The sequence below is a fragment of the Monodelphis domestica genome, chromosome 6 (assembly GCF_027887165.1).
Source record: "Monodelphis domestica isolate mMonDom1 chromosome 6, mMonDom1.pri, whole genome shotgun sequence".
Classification (NCBI taxonomy): domain Eukaryota; kingdom Metazoa; phylum Chordata; class Mammalia; order Didelphimorphia; family Didelphidae; genus Monodelphis; species Monodelphis domestica.
Window position 1 is genome coordinate 284,752,485 of NC_077232.1, and position 16,259 is coordinate 284,768,743.

Genomic DNA, 16,259 nt, shown 5'->3' on the forward strand with positions numbered 1-16,259 from the left:
ATGGAAATTAAATTCCTATCAGAAGGTTAGCCACCTGAGCAATGAATATTTCTTTACTCATGATCAATGACACCATGACCAAAGAGGGTAAATGTCATGCTTCTTCCAACTCATTGTCACTTCCAGACTCTCGCCTAAAACTGTTGCTTGGTTTCACTCAGCAAGTTCTTAACTGAGTTTTATTCAGTGAAGGCATATAACACTATTTAGATGTTTTTAGCTGTAATTTACTGTCTCTGTCTCCTCCATTCCTTACCACTTCTCCAAGTCATTCTTTTCCCCTTCTTAAGAAACTCAGTTCAATGTGTGTGTGTATGGGGGGGGGGGTCTCAGAATTTGAATGAAAAGGACTGCTTTGTAGGACCATAGATTTCCTCCATTTAACAGCAGAGGCTTGAACAATCACTTGTCAGTTCTCTAATAAGACGAATGTCTTCTGACATGAGTTAGCCTAGATGGTACCTGAGGACCCCTTCCTTTCTAAAATTGTGTTGTAATTCATTAATTCTTCATCTCCTTGTTGTGAATTTATTCTATTATTCTGCCATTCTGGATGGCAATTTGGAACTATGCCCAAAGGGCGATAAAAGACTGTCTGCCCTTTGATCCAGCTATAGCACTGCTGGGTTTGTACCCCAAAGAGATAATAATGAAAAAGACTTGTACAAGAGTATTCATAGCTGCACTCTTTGTGGTGGCCAAAAATTGGAAAAGGAGGGGATGCCCTTCAATTGGGGAATGGCTGAACAAATTGTGGTATATGTTGATGATGGAATACTATTGTGCTCAAAGGAATAATGAACTGGAGGAATTCCATGTGAATTGGAAAGACCTCCAGGAAGTGATACAGAGTGAGAGGAACAGAACCAGGAGAACATTGTACACAGAAACTGCCATACTGTGATACAATTGATTGTAATGGACTTCTTTACTAGCAGCAATGCAATGATCCAGGACAATTCTGAGGGACTGATTAGAAAGAATGCTATCTACATTCAGAGAAAGAACTGTAGGAGTAGAAACACAGAAGAAAAACACCTGCTTGATCACATAGTTTGATGGGGATATGATTGGGGATGTAGACTCTAAACAATCACTCAAGTGCAATTATCAATAATAAGGAAATAGGTCTTGATCAATGATACATGTAAAACCCAATGGAATTGCATGATGTCTAAGGGGGTGAGGGAGATGGGAGGGAAAGACCATGAATCATATAACTGTGGAAAAAAATTCTAAATTAATTAATTATATAAAATTTTCAATTTAAAAAAGAGGGAAGGGGTGGGTAACTAGGATAGAATGCTTTATGTATTGTCAGATATAGTTACTGTATCAGTTGTTTTTGATTAACTAGTTTGTCTGTTATGTGGGAGGATTCAATTCTGCAGGTGGTATAGTACATAGAAAGTGCACAGATAGAAAAGGCTGATAGAAAAACAACCATGAATCAAACATTTTATAAAAATTAAAAATGAATAAAAATCAGAAGTATCAAAAAATAAATCTTCATCTCCTTGACAGTTACCCTACCTGAAACTTAAAGATTCGAGTCATACCTTGATATTCTAACAAGAATTTTATAACCACAATTCATCAGTGAAATTTTTTTGTGAGACTATAACGTCCAGTTCTCCATTCTTTTCCTGTGTCTTTTTTATTATAAAATTTTGCTCCATGTTCACTACAGCTTACAGTCTTTTTGTTCATCAGTCTTTGGATATCCAGGTCTAATGTTCTGATCTTAAAATCTTGATCCTATGCTTAACCAGTTAAACTTAATACCATTCTTCATCCATACCCTCCATTTCTCTTCCCCCCCCCCCAACAATGAATCACTCCCACCATTATACACGCATGTTACTAAACACTGTTTGAGGAAGTCTCAGATTCTGAAAGTTCTACATGAATTTGTGGTTAGTGTTCTCTATGGATGCCTTTCAATCCTTTTATTCTTTCCTGATTCTCTCAATTATACTATCCTCAGTATCCATTCCAAACCCTTTCTCAATTTAAGCTTCCAACCTTACTTCCAGCTGACCAGAAAAAGGACCTTTTCTACAAAGATTTAAGCTATCCGCAATGATCTCATTTTTTTCCCAGGTCTACACAGGAAATTACCTTAACATCACCAATTTTATTCTCTAGTGTCCTAGTCTTAGAAGATGCATCTTCTCCTTGTAAAAGCTAACCCATCAATGTCCTTCATCCCCTTCCCTTTTAGAACTTGCCTTTTAAATCACTCTCCCTTCTTACCTAAATTTAAATCTCTCTATCCACTGGAAACTACAGATACTTATAAAGATGCCTAGAACTTTATCTTTAAAAAAAAGTAAAGCTTACACTATGCTGCCAAACTTTCATCCTATATTTTTTTTACTTTCACAGCCATTCTTCTTGAGAAATCAATTTATACTCATTTTTCTGTATTTTATCTCTTCTCATTCACTTTTCAAATCATTATAATCTTGTTTATGATCTCAGCACAACTTATCTGAAACTCATCTCCCCAAGATTATTGTTGCTCTAAAATAAGTTTTTTTTTAATTTACATTTTCCATAAAAATACTACTATATCCCTCCTGATTAGAGAAATTCAAATCAAAAACAACTAATACCTAGTAGATTGGTCAATAAGACAGTAAAGGAAAATAATAAATGTTGGAAGGGATGTGGCAAAATTCGAACACTAATGCCTTGTTGGTGGAATTATGAATTGATCTAACCATTTTGGAAGGCAATTTGGAATTTTTTCCAAAGGTCTTTAAAAGAATGCATGCCCTTTGATCCAGCAATACCTCTACTAGATTTGTACCCCAAAGAGAGAATAAAAAATCTGCTTTGTAAGAAGGTAAAAATGAACAATCCATTATAAGTCACCCAAAAGATAAAATTATTTACTTATTATATGAAAAAATGTCATCTATAACCTTTAAAAATGACACCATTATCGGAGTACTTTGAAAGAGCTTGTTTAAATAGGAGACTTGAGGTTAAGGTGAATATAATTGATTGACCTAAAATAATTAAAAAATAGAGCAGGAATATGTAAAATGGAATGATGATCTCATGTAAAATAGGAATCTTTCTTACCCAGATATTCCCTATTCAATTCTATAACTTATTTTCAACCTTTCTTTGTCTATTGACTCATTCTCTACTGCCTAAAAAAAGCATATGTCCTAAATCTTAGAATTAATAGGTATTGAGAAAAACTTCCTATAAAGGTAGAATTTTAGGTAAGATCTTAAAATGTCTAGGGTAGTGATGATGAACCTTTTGATACTCTGTGCCATGAGGGAGAAAGTGCTCCCATTGGGCTGCTGAGCACAGGGGTGGATGAAGTGAGGAATGTCCACAGCACAAGTGTAGATAGGGATGGGTGTGGCCTGAGTGCTCTGCTCCCCTCTAGCTCTGCCACCTATGAGCAGCCCACCTTACCTCCTGTGCATTCCCATTGGGTTGCTGGGCAGAGGGGCAGATAACATGAAAAAAATGTCATCAGGCACAATGGAGAAAAGGAGGGGAGATGCTCCATCCAAGTCCATGTTCCATCTTTTGCATGCATGCCATAGGTTTACCCTCAATAATCTAGGGAAACTAGGTAGTAGAGATGAGAAGGCATGGGATTCTAGGTATTGTAAACAACCAGTGAAAATACATGGAGTTATATAATATGAAGTATCTTGAACAAGGAAAATGAAAGAGGTGGGTGACAACTAGCTGTTATTTTTTCTGGATTACAAAATTATGTCTTTTGTCTTTTATTCCTCCCAGAATTTATATAGCACCTAGAATATTGTAGGTACTTAATAAATGCTTGACTTCCTTACTGCCTATGTTTGTGTACCCTTTCAAAGTGTCAAATACCCTCATTCTGTCTGATTCAACACAGTCCAATAACTATTTTAAGAGTCTATTATGCTTAAGGCAGTGGGATAGGTGCTTGGAATGAAAATGCAAATCAATCCATTCTTCAAGAAGCTCATAATTTAATAGGACATGGAAATATGTGTTGTCTGTTTTGGTGAAGGAAGGTCAACAAATATTCACATAATTAAATGATATACCTGACAAACTGAGCTGCTTTTTTTTTTCAAATATATGCAATTGCAATTACCTATTCTGTCAAAATACTTCTCCACTCCCCTTTCTCCCACACCTGTGGAATTTGTAACCTTTTTCAAAACTTGGGTCAAGTGGCAACTCTTTTTAAAAGCTGGTCCTAGTCTCCCAAGTTGCTAATATGGCTCAGGCATTATTATGGATGTAATTTTTCATTTAATTTATTTCCCATGTGCTTTTTGTTTTGGAGACAATTTTAGTTTTTGTCTCTAGGTCCTAGCAACAATCCCTGCCACCTAATATATATTTAATAAATGTTTATTATAGAGAAAGAAAGAACAAATAAATATTCCTTCATGACTGGAAGAATAAATATAAAATACTGGAACAACAGTTAACTCAGTAATGTGAAGGATGACAAATGTCCCCTATTATTAACTACATGTTATTAACTACATACTCATAGGATCAGCTACCAGCTATGTGATGTATTAGATGAAGGACTTGGCCTGGAGTCAAGAATACATGACTTTAAATCCAGTCTCAAAGTGATCCTGGCCAAATAATTTAATCCTGCTTGCCTCAGTTCTTTCATCTGTAAAATGAGCTGATGAAGAAAATGGCAAACCACATCAATATCTTTGCCAAGAAAAACCTTAAATGGGGTCACTAAGAGTCATACATGACTGAAACAACTAAAACAAAACAACAAATTAACTCAAAATTTCAGTCCAGGGTGGACTTTTGATATTTGATCTAATTGTTTAATTCTATAGATAAGTAAACTAAAATCCAGAATGGATAAAAGAGACAAAACTACATAATATGTTAGAGCCAGAACTAGAATTCATGGCTCAGTTATTTGGAACTATGTCAGGCACAAAAGTAGATAACTGAGAAACAAGGTGGTCCTTGAAGCTTATTGGTTGATATATCTTTGTATCCTCTTTGTGTGGACCTTCAGTGTCTGCATATTATCAAAATAAAAACTCTAATGGAAGTTGAAAAATTGAAACTAACATGCTATGATGTAATAGGACTTTTGAAATAGTGGAGTGGTGGGGAACTATCCAATTTAGAAAATAATTTATCATGGAAATCAGCATCTTTTAGTTGACATAGATAAGATCAAAGAGTCATTGAAATACTCAAAGAGAAAATTATTTACATGTCAGCTTTCAATGGAGAGATAACACCGTGAATAGTTCTAGGTCTGGAGCCAGGAAGACCTGAATTCAAATCCAACCTCAGATTCTTACTAGCTATATGACACTGGGTAAGTCACTTTACCTCTGTCTAAGTCAATTTCCTCATTTATTAAAATGGGATAATAATACCACTTATTTTCCAGGGTTATGTGAGATGAGATAATAAGATAATATCTCTAAATTGCTTTATAAATCCTAAAACACTGATTATAGTATGTACATGTTGAACCCTGAATCACTTGAAGAATCTATATAACAATATACTATATAAATATTTGAGACACTAATAAAATGGCAACTGCTCAGACCTTTGATGGTATTTAGATAGTATCAAGTAAAAAATTTTTTTTTAATTAAAGATGATTTTTCATGGGTCAGAGACAAAAACATTTGGCAAACCAATGTTTTCAAAGGCATTAATCTTGATAATATGTGGAAAATTTAGTTTCTCCCATGATATGGTATTAGGGGCTTTACCTCCATCATCAAATTTTGGATTTCCTCTTCTTAGACATCACAGTTGTTTAGAAAGTGACTTAGAATATATCTTTAGCCCAGTGGTCCACTTCTCTTCTCCATATGTCAGCTTTATAATGAAGCTGTCAGAGTGATTTAGTTTGTATCACATGGTCCTTTAAAAATTTCTTTCTTGGATAATTAAATGTCACTCAATCAGGGAAGCCCTTACTTCTTGCATTAGGATGTCGGAGGATGTACAGGCAATCAAGAGACCGATTGCCACATAGGGTTATATCCCATACATTCCTGGAGGGGCACTGCATGGCTGCTTCTAGTCTATGTAAGAATTGTGTAATCACCCCAACTGCAATTTTCTTTTTCCCTTTCTTCTTTTTGAAAATTATATCAGGCAAATTATGAAATGCAGCTCCAATATCATGTAAAATATTATATATATATATATTAAATATATATATATATTAAATATATATATATAATATATATATATGTGTGTGTGTGTGTGTGTGTGTGTGTGTGTGTGTGTGTGTGTGTGTTTGCTCTGGAGGTCTTTGGCTCTCCTGGGCCAGAAAGCTCCTTTTAAGTAAATAGTCCACTTTTTTTCTAGGATGTTGACTAACCAACTTTCTGTTTTGTTGAAAGACAAATGAAGTAGAGAGAAAATAAGAAAGAGGTAAAGGGATTGGGGATCAAATTCTTCTCTTCTTGTTTTTACCCACAAGATAGGTTGATTCAGCTAAAGTCTCTAACCTTCAGTTTTATCATTTGTAAAATTAATATTTGAAATCTGTTCCTAATGTCTGATCCCAGCACATTTTGTATTTTTCCAAGCATTTCAAAAGACATTTCAAAATACCTTTTATAGTAATCAAGGCTCATTTCCCACACCTGCTTGACACATTGGCAGAGGGTGACAACTCCTCAGGGCTTTGGGGATAACTGACCCTAACCATGTCTAGCCTTCCAATATTGTAGGTTCTGAGCCTCCACAAATACATTTCTCATTAATAGACAGTCAATAGACTCAATTTGTTGTTAGAAAACTAAAACATCATTGGAGGAAAAATAGCTGCCCAAAGGTATTTTCCCTGACATTCTCCCAAAAGCTTACAGGATGCTTTGAGGATAATTATCAAAAAATTAAAATAAAATGGTATAAATATGCATACATAAGGAACATTTCTGTCCAAGACCACTTGCAACTCTGGAAAAATAGAGTTGAAATGTCCATTCTTTCTCTGTAGAGTCCTCATTAAGTTTACAACTGAGCAGGGCACTGGTTCTCATTATGGACTGGCTTCTTCTCCTGTAGGTATACAGGGCTCTTAACTGGGCAATATGACTCCGCTGAATGGGTGGTTCAAAATAACCTGCTCCTTTTAGGGTATGATATATTGACTGGAAGGGTAAATTTCTGGCTAGGTTTGGTCAAATAGTTTTTCTTAGCTACACTGATCTAGGACAGGCAAGTTATTCTGTGGCCAGATGAATTCAGCCAGTCAGATCTAGACAGGTCACCCAGATACTAGATGAAGATGATTTGCTCATTCCCTAAGCAGCTATTGCTGAACTTTTCCAGATAGTTCACTCAGCTTCTGGGTTGTTGCTGTAAGTCAGTCAACTGGTGGACTGAGTTCCATGTCTCTACTGGACATTTCCTAAAATTTCCTCTTTGATGGACTGCTATAATATCAACTGCCTCCAGTCTTTGTTTCAATTGGGTGTTATGATGCAATTTTTAGCCAAAGTAGTATAGCACTCTTTAGCTCCAAAGTTTGTCATGTTCAGGCAGGAAATAAGAAAGATCTAGAAAGATCATACTATAGCATGACAATTCTTCATAGTCCAGTAAGTGCCATACCCTTATATATGGTGATCAGTTTGATATATCTCCCAGATTTCCACTGGACACTTGTGCATGAATGCCTTTGGGGAAAAGGTTGCCTTTTTTGGTGCTCACCTGAGAAATTAGAACGTCAGATCCTTTCTAAGGTCTTCAATTCTAAAGTCTTCAATGTTTACTTCAGAAAAGCTTTCATCCTTCATATTTCAATGATCCTATCATTTTCTCTTCAGCATTTCAGCTTTGTAAGTCTAATGGTGTCACATGCTTTCATTCAAATATAAATTTAATTTAAAAAGCTAAGACATCCAAGTCTTTTAAGAAAACTTGACCTTTCCAAGTCAAGCTATATGGTACCTCAAAACCCAAAGTTACTCTCACTTATGGAATGCATGACCTTAGGCAATTCATATGGAAAGGATTTAATTTATTTTTAGACAAAAGTTTACAAATAATATAGCAAGCAGCAAAGTAATTAAGCTTTTTTAAAAAATTACTCGTGGTGTTACATAATACACTGTTCATATGCTATCAAAATCTGCAATTGTGGAATCCTTTAGTTTGCCAAATATTCAAGTTAACTTTTTCCCCCTAGTGGAACAAATTTGGTATGCAAGTTCTAGGTATTCATTAGTGTCTTCCTGCTGTTCCTATTTTATTAATGAAATAACTCATCACCCCCCAACAAGCAAGCATTGAATTCCTTCCCAAAATAAATGTTTTTTCACAATACTTTGAAACCAGAATTTTTTTAAAATTTTAATTAATTTATTTAGTCAATTTATAACATTATTTCCTGGTTACAAGAATCATATCTTTTCCCTCACTCCCCTTCTCCCACTCTTCCCTTAGCTGGTGCACAATTTCACTGGATATTATATACGTCCTTGATCAAAACCTATTTCCATGTTGTTGGTGTTTGCATTAGGATATTCATTTAGAGTCTAGATCACCAATCATATCCCCTCAACCCATGGATTCAAGCAATTGTTTTTCTTCTGTGAGTCTGCTCCCACAGTTTTTCCTCTGAATGTGGATAGTGTTTTTTTCTCTTAGATCACTCCATATTGTTCAAGCTCACTGCATTGCCACTAATGGCATTACAATCAATTACAAATTACAATTACAAATTACATTACAAATTACATTACAATCGATTGTAGCACAGTGTATCAGTTTCTGAGTACAATGTTCTCCTGGCTGTGGTCCTTTCACTCTGCATCAATTCCTGGAGGTTGTTCCAGTTCACATGGAATTCCTCCAGTTTATTATTCCTTTGACCACAATAGTATTCCATCACAAACATGTACCACAATTTGTTCAGTCATTCCCCATTTAAAGGGCATCCCCTCATTTTCCAATTTTTTGCCACCACAAAGAGTGCAGCTATGAATATTATTGTACAAGTCTTTTTCCTTGTTATCTCTTTGGGGTACAAACCCAACAGTGCTATAGTTGGATCAAAGGGCACAGTCTCTTAGTGTCCTTTGGGCATAATTCCAAATTGCCCTCCAGAATGGTTGGATCAGTTCACAACTCCACCAGCAATGAATTAACCAGCATTCATTACTTTCCATAGCTGTTATGTTAGCCAATCTGCTAGGTGTGAGGTGATAACTCAGAGTTGTTTTGATTTGCATCTCTCTGATTATAAGAGATTTAGAACACTTTTTCATGTGCTTACTAATATTTTTGATTTCTTTAACTGAAAATTGCCTATTCATGTCCCTTGCCCATTTATCAATTGGAGAATGGCTTGATTGTTTGTACAATTTATTTATCTCTTTATAAATTTGAGTAGACATATGTCAAAGGTTTTTGTTTTGAAGATTGTTTCCCAATTTGTTGCTTCCATTCTAATTTTGGTTGCATTGCTTTTGTTTGTAAATAAACTTTTTAATTTGATGTAATCAAAATTATTGATTGCACATTTTGTGATTTTTTTCTACCTCTTGCTTGGTTTTAAAGTCTTTCCTTTCCCAAAGATCTGACAAGTATACTATTCTGTGTTCACCTAATTTGCTTATAGTTTCCTTCTTTATATGATCCAAACCTAATCTCTCCCATATTGTCTTCCAATTTTTCCAGCAGTTTTATCAAATAGTGGATTTTGGTCCCAATAGCTGGGATCTTTGGGTTTATTATAGACTGTCTTGATGAGGTCACTTTCCCCAAGTCTATTCCATTGATCCTCTTTTCTGTCTCTTAGCCAGAACCAAATTGATTTGATGACCACTGCTTTATAGGATAGTTTGAGATATGGAACTGTAAGTCCTCCTTCCTTTGCATTTTTTTTTCATGACTTCCCTAGGTAACCTTGATCTTTTGTTCTTCCAAATGAACTTCATGTGTTTCTTTTTTTTTCTAATTCAGTAAAAAAGTGTTTTGGTACTTCAATGGGCATGGCACTAAATAAGTAAATTATTTTGGGTAAGATTGTCATTTCTATTATGTTAGTTCATCCTACCCATGAGCAATCAATGTTCCTCCAATTGTTTAGATCTAGTTTTAATTGTGTGGAGACTGTTTTGTAGTTGCATTCATATATTTCCTGTGTTTGTCTCGGCAAATAGATTCCTAAGAATTTTATGTTGTCTAGGGTGATTTTAAATGGAATTTCTCTTTCTAATTCTTGCTGCTGAGATGGATTGGAGATATATAGAAATGCTGATGACATGTGGGTTTATTTTGTATCCAGCAACTTTGCTAAAGTCATTCATAATTTCGACTAGCTTTTTGGTTCATTCTCTAGGATTCTTTAAGTAGACCATCATATCATCCACAAAGAGTGATAGCTTGGCCTCCTCATTGCCTATTTTAATACTTTTAATTTTTTTTCTTCTCTAATTGCTACTTCTAGTGTTTCTAGTACAATGTTAAATACTACAGGTGATAATGAGCATCCTTGTTTCACTCCTGATCTTATTGGAAGCTTTTTGTCCCCATTGTAGATAATGTTTGCTGATGGTTTTAGATATATATTGTTTATTGTTTTTAGGAAAGGCCCTTCCATTCCTATAATTTCTTGTGTTTTCAATAGGAATGAGTGTTGTATTTTGTCAAAGGCTTTTTCTGCATCTATGGAAATAATCACGTGATTTTTGTCAGTTTGCTTGTTAAGATGGTCAATTATGTGGATGGTTTTCCTAATACTGAACCATCCTTGCGATCCTGGTATGAATCCTACCTGGTCATAGTGGATGACCCTTCTGATCACTTGCTGGAGTCTTTTTGCTAGTATTCTATTTAAGATTTTTGCATCTATATTCATTAAGGATATTGGTCTGCAGTTTTCTTTCTCTGTTTTTGACCTGTCTGGCTTTGGAATCAGTACCATATATGTGTTGTGAAAGGAATTTGGTAGCACTCCTTCTTTGCTTATTCTGTCAAATAGTTTGTATAATATTGGGATTAGTTGTTCTTTGAATGTTTGATAGAATACATTTGTGAATCCATCTCGTCCTGGGGATTTTTTCTTAGGGAGTTGTTTGATGGCTTGTTCAATTTCTTTTTCTGATATGGCATTAGTTAGGTATTCTATTTCTTCCTCTGTTAGTCTAGGCAATTTATATTTTTGTAAATATTCAACCATATCGCCTAGATTGCCATATGTATTGCCATATAGTTGGGCATAATACTTTTTAATTGTTGCCTTAATTTCCTCTTCATTAGAGGCAAGGTTGACATTTTCATTTTGGATACTGTCAATTTGATTTTCTTCTTTCCTTTTCCAATTAGATTGACCAGTACTTTCTATATTTAATTTTTTTTCTCTTGAGTTCTGTGCTTGGGCATCAAATTTTCTGTTCATGTCTGGTCTTTTCTTTACATATGCTTGGAATTCTTCTATTTTGTTAAATGTCCATACTTTCCCCAGTAAGAATATGGTCAGTTTTGTTGAGTAATTGATTCTTGTTTATATACCTAGTTCCCTTGCTTTCTGGAATATCATATTCCATGTCTTTCGGTCTTTCAGTGTAGATGCAGTCAGATCCTGTGTTATCCTCACTGTGGTTCCATGGTATCTAGATGACTTCTTAGCAGCTTGGTCTGATAGTTATTGAATTTGGCTATAACATTCCTGGCTGTTTTTTCTTGGGGGTTAAGTACAGGAGGTAGTCTTTGGATTCTTTCAATCTCCACTTTTCCCTCTTGTTCTAGAATATTGGGGCAATTTTCTTGTATAATTTCCTGTAGTATGTTGTCCAGGAATTTTCTTTTGTCATGGTTTTCAGGTAGACCAATGATTCTTAAGTTGTCTCTCCTGGGAAGAATTTTCTAAATATTCTGTTTTGTGAATGAGGTGCTTCATAGTTTCCTCATTTTTTTATTCTTTTGCTTTAGTTTTATAGTGTCCTGCTGCCTTGTAAATCACTTGCTTCTAGTTTTTGTATTTGGATATTAAAGATTGGATTTCTTTCCCTGGTTTTTTGATCATCCTTCTTCTGGTCTGATTTTCTTTGAAGTTCATCTTTCATATTCTCTGCCTCATCTTTCATTTTCTTTGCCCCATCTTTCCTCTCTTTTGCTTCATCTTTCATCTTCTCTGCCTCATATTTCATTTTCTTTGTCTCATCTTTCATCTTCTTTGCCTCATTTTTTGTCTCCTTTGCCTCATTTTCAAGCTGATTAACTTTGGCTTTCAAGACACTGTTTTCTGTTTCCAGATGACTTATCTTACTTTTTAAGTTCTTTTCCCAGTTTTCTTCAGCCTTTCTTAATTGTGTTTTGAATTGTAATTTGAGTTCTTCCGAAGCCTGTATCCAGTTCGCAGGAGTTTCTGTGTTTTTGCTTGATGTTCCTTCATCTTTCTCTGTTCTGTTTGGTCTTTGTTCATTGCCTGTATAGAAGCTGTCAATTGTATTTTTTTTTTCTTTTTCTGTTTTTTGCTCATGTACTCTCTGCAGTTGCCTGAGCTTTTGCTCCTCTAATTTTTTTTTTTTTGTTGGTTTGGACTTTTCTGTCAGCCTTTACCATTGGAATTTTGTCAGCAAATCTGTCAGTGCAGTCTATGGGGGAGGGGTGTTGGAGCTTGAGCTTCCCTGTGCTCTGGAGGCCTTGATGGGATTAAGTCCAGCTGTATTGCAGAGCTGAATATGTCCTGAGGCCAAAACCTCATGGAGGTGCAATATGGAGTGTCTCTACTGCTTCAACTAGGCTGCCCTCTCTGTGGTTCTTCTCTAACTGCTTTCCTACTACCTGTTTGATGCTCTGAGCCTAGCACAGCTTTGCCCATAAGGTACTCCCTCAAGACCAGCTACCCTGGCCCACTCAGAGACTTAGCGCTCTATGTGGGGGAGGGGTCCTGGGAACTTTCTTCTTCCTTCCAAGTGTTCTCGAATTCTGGCTTTTGGGGGCATACCTTTTGAGTCCAGCAGGAGGGTTACTTGGCTCTGTCTAGTTGTTTGGTTTGATATTCAGTCCCCTAGGAGCATTTAGTTTGTAATTGGTAAGGAAGGGTTTTTAGAGGTCTGAACTTTCACTGCCTCTATGCTGCCATCTTGACTCAGCCCCCAGAATTTTTTTGAAGTCAATTATTTTTCAAATTTAGTTTTTTAAAAATATTTAAAGATTCTTTTAAAATATCACTTAATTATCATTGCATATGTGATTTCTGGAGAAGGGGTTAGGCAGTCTATATCTTGTATGAAATTAATTTATTCTTCCAGAACTTTAGAATACTAATTGTAATACTTGCTTAGTTATCACTGTTTTACCTGTGTTAATATCAACTAAACAATCTAATTTCTTCACAGTAATGTCATATATAGAAGGCAAATTTTTGAGATACATTATTATTCACAGAAGTAATTATTTTGAATTGTTTACATTCCATATTGAAATTATTGGTATTTCACAAGGTACTATCTATTAAATAGTGGAAGTGAAGGACAGAAGGTATAGAAATAGATGTTTAAATAGATTTGGAAGGCAGAGCCTTGACAATGGATCCATAAATTGTTTTACTTAACAACTCAAAGTCCATAGATGGGAAAGGTAGGGCTGGGAGTGGTACTTGCTCCCAGGTAGTTCTTGGCTGTGGGAAAGAAAAATTCAGCTAGATGGCCACCATCCAGGACATGCTTATTATCAGCTGCTGCATTCCACAATCCTTAGAACTATTTTGTGACATAGTTGCTATTATTTTCCCCATTTTATTAGAAAGGAAACAAGTAGAGAAAAGCAAATTGATTTGTTTAGGGTCCCTAAGAGAAAATTTGAAATTTTGTTTTCCTAAATCCAAGTTCATCACTCTATCCACTATATCACTCACTTTATTTATGTACTGAAATTTTGTATATCATACAACTCTTAAATAACTACTTTGGATAATTGGAAGTAGTTTCAGTGGCATATTTTGGATACGTATTTTAAACATCATTATTTTGGTTCTAAAGACTTAAAAACAGTATTTTAAATATTTGCAGAATCATGACACATTGTCATAATGAGTTTTTACTATATATATATATATATATATATATATATATATATAACTCCAATTATAATTTTCTTTTACTGTTGTCCAACTATTGAGTTTGTGGAGAAAAAGTAAAATCAGTTTTCCTGATATCTGTCTGGCCTATGGCTGTCAGTCTTAGCTGTGCTTTTGATGAGGGGGATTTGCTACTGCATAAGAGAATTTTCAGTGAAATGGCAGAGAAATGCTCCCCATACATTTCTGCTCTTTATCACTATTCTAAAAATGGTAAGATATGATTCAGAAGAAGAAAAATAACAAGAATTGGAAAAAGATGAAAAAAAAAACTATCCCCATAGTGTAACCTCTATTGAAATACAAATAGTTTTCAACAGGAGATACTCATGCCAAATGTTTTCTCTCCTCACAGTGGGTCCCAGGATCCTGGTAAACTCTCCAGGAAATGCAGATTGAAGGGAATTTCCAATGTAGGGATAATTAGTAGATGCATTTACTAGGCACCAAGTCTTTGTCACAATTAGTGTGGACTTACTATTCATGGCTATCTTGGGTCCCAGACAGAGTGTTTCCTGAGACAAAGGCTCCAGTAGTGAAAGAATGTGGGGCAGACAGTCTCATGAGATCCTTGTTGAACACTGTAATAAATAAAAATGAATCTTGGAGATTTCATATTAATTTATAAGTATTTATTAGTAAAGAGAAAAAGAAAGAAGAAGGTATTACCAACTTACATACCTAAAGCTGTACTGCTGATTCATCCAGTCCTATATTCCCAATCTGCCTGAACCACTTTACAAGTGGCCAGGGGCCCATCCTACATATAATTGGACCAAAGAAATTAAGGCCAGTCAAGGAGAGGACTTGAATTCAGGAAGGCATCAGAGCCTTACCGCCTATGATGTTTCACCTAGTTTGCTTTTGATTGGACAGTCTGGGTCATGTGACCTGACATAATGACACCACAGACATGCAAGGGAGCTTCTGGAAGTCAGAAACTACACTTTTACTCCATGTCCTACCTTAATATGGATGTGCCAACTATGAGTTATATATTTATATTAATTTCATACAACACCAAGATCCTTCATATCTTTTTCCTATATTCTTTTCCCCCATTGAAGGTTCTGTATGGTACTGGTTTCAGTACAATATGGGGGGGGGGGCGATGAATGGAAAGTTATAGCAAATGGAGTCAGATAACCAATAAGGGTCTTCACCAACTGCTCCCAGCAAGCCCTACTGAGAGACAATGATCCAATCACAATCCTCTTTGCTTCCATAAGGGGAAATAAAACTCAATAGTTGGGGATGGAGTCAAGATTACAAAGTGAGAAGTCATAACTATCAAAGTTTATGTCACAGAGGTAGAAACAACAATAATATTGTTATTATTGAAGAACAAAAGGCATTCAATGAATGTCAAGAAAATTAATGAAAAAAAAAAACCATGAAGGAAGGTAGCTTAGTTATTCTGGATCTCATTGTATTGTAAAGCAGCAACCATCAAAATAATCTGGTGGCAACTAGGAAATAGAACAGTGGAGCAATGGAATAGATCAGGGACTCAACACACAGTAAATGACAATAATTGCCTGGTATTTGACAAAATCTAAAATTCAATTTGGGAAAACTGGAAAAGTATATGGCAAAAACAAGGGACAGACTAACATCTTATGCCATATGTCAAGGTGAAGTCGAATTGGATACATGATTTAGAAATACAAGGTGATACCATAAAGAAATTGGAGAATGTGGAATAGTTTACCTGTCAGATCTATGGATGAGAGAATCATTTTTGCCCCAACAGAACACAGAGAAACTTGTAAGATGTGAAATAGATAACTGACCATATTAAGTTAAAATGTTTTTGCACAAACAAAACCAATGTAACCAAGACTTGAGAGGAAATAACAAACTGGGGAAAATTATAATAAATGTCTCTGATAGAGGCTTCATTTCTCAGTTTTATAGAAAAGGAAGTCAAATTTATAAGATTAAAAAACAATTCCCAATTAACAAATAGTCAAAAGCTAGACATTTTTTGATGAAAAATTTAAACTCTATTTAGTCATATAAAAAACCTCCAAATCACTACTAATTAGAGAAGTGCAAATTAAAACAACTTCATATCCATTAGAGTGGCTAATATGGCAGAAAAGGAAAATTGTAAGTGTTTGAGGGAATGTTGAAAACTTGGGATACTAATATACTATCAGTGGAGCTG

At 35.2% G+C, this 16,259-nt stretch overlaps 1 long non-coding RNA gene across 1 annotated transcript in view; it reads right to left on the bottom strand.

The window, feature by feature from the left end:
• Nucleotides 1-15,184, bottom strand: part of LOC103097257 (uncharacterized) — a 64,289-nt gene extending 49,105 nt beyond the window's left edge. Inside the window, exons 1-2 of the long non-coding RNA XR_008913031.1 lie at nucleotides 14,771-15,184; nucleotides 14,568-14,670 (exon numbers count right to left, since the gene is read on the bottom strand). This is a non-coding gene — a long non-coding RNA (uncharacterized LOC103097257). The remainder of the gene's footprint in view (nucleotides 1-14,567; nucleotides 14,671-14,770) is intronic.
• Nucleotides 15,185-16,259: the final 1,075 nt, after the last annotated feature.